We start from the raw sequence: 1,461 nt of genomic DNA, 5'->3' as shown, positions 1-1,461 counted from the left end.
TTTTTTTTTTTTTTTAACTTGGGAAAGCACAAACCACAAATTATGCAGTGGAGTTTCCCACATTTGGGGAAATTGCAGGGGTCAGCACATCCCAAAGTGCAATGGATGTGCCTCAGCCTGGGAAAACCACCTTTCTGATTACGGTGTTTCCTCTACCAGGTAAGTACAACAAGAAAGATAAGAAAGAGATAGATAATGTTCAAAGAAAGACAAAGGCCTTTTATATTGATATCATGCATTTCATTCTCCATTCCTTTCAAAATATTTTTATGTGTGCATGTTACTTTGTAGTTGATAAGAGATTTTATCATATATCTGTTGTTATAGTTACATAGCAGAACTCTGAGTTAGGGTATTTTCCATTCGTTATGAAACAGTTACCCAGAAGGGTAGTGAAGGTACACACCATGTCTTCTTACTCAGAGCCTATCCATCTCCCACAGAAACCTCTTGTCCCATTTTCCCTACTTGCAATGTGTTAGTATTCCTGGCTACATAACTACATACAGCTCCACCTAGTTTGGGAATGAAGTTCCATACTCTAATTATCTTTCCTTTTAAGACATTCAAGATTAACACTCTCTTACCACCAATATAAAAATTTGAATTTGTTTCTCTTTCATGCCTGTTTATTAAATTATGCCAAGTAGTTTTTGAGATATTAATTGATGGGGTAAGAGCTTCTGGGGCTGGTGGACTAGTAATGTTCTCTGAGGCACAAGAGTTTTTCCTCATCATCTAGCCTATCCTAATGAGGTCATTCTGCTATGTACTAACCTGGGAAGTGCTGAGAATAGGATCTAAGGAGATTAACAATGAGAGAGCCATGCTACACAAAAGAACATTGCCTTCTAATACTTACAAAGATTTAGTATAAGTGTGCCTTAGAATATAGCTCACAGTGATGCCTAAAAGATAAAATTTTACATATTGTTCAAAATATGTGTTCGTGTTATTGAAAATCGATTTTTAATTGAAAATATAAAAGTATTTCTTGCAGGCTTCATCCCCTAAATATAATCTATTAAGTGAATGGGATTTTCATTTTGTTGTAAAATGAAGTGCCTAAGAGAGAAATTTAAAATGCTAATCTAATTTCTTATTGAATTATAAATAAAATGTTCTCATCCAAAATTGTAACAAGCATGTGTCTAGAGGCATATTCAGTGATCCCTACTGATCTATAATCTATAGAGTAAGAAGTTAAGTATGGAAGTGCAATAGTCGTACATTTTATCAGGAACAGGAGAAAAAGTTAAGTTATAAAACATGCATAATAAAGAGCTTTTACCCTACCGCCGGAATATTTATGTTCACTACTAAATTAGTTTCTTATAAATTATGCACAAACTCTTATGAAGTTAGCAAAAATGTGGCACGAACTACAGAGTTTGTTTCCAGCACAAATTTGATAGCATTTTTTAAAGGAATTATATTTGTTTTTATGAAAATTTTAAGGAA

General features: G+C 33.5%; 1 pseudogene; it reads right to left on the bottom strand.

Annotated features, from left to right (window-relative positions):
- Positions 1–16: 16 nt before the first annotated feature.
- Positions 17–167, bottom strand: LOC115068717 (annotated as a pseudogene).
- Between the last annotated feature and the right edge of the window lie 1,294 nt (positions 168–1,461).

The sequence above is a fragment of the Nannospalax galili genome, unplaced genomic scaffold (assembly GCF_000622305.1).
Source record: "Nannospalax galili isolate Female #2095 unplaced genomic scaffold, S.galili_v1.0 scaffold709, whole genome shotgun sequence".
Classification (NCBI taxonomy): domain Eukaryota; kingdom Metazoa; phylum Chordata; class Mammalia; order Rodentia; family Spalacidae; genus Nannospalax; species Nannospalax galili.
The sequence above is the reverse complement of the archived record's forward strand: the minus strand, read 5'-3'. Positions and strand labels throughout refer to the sequence as shown.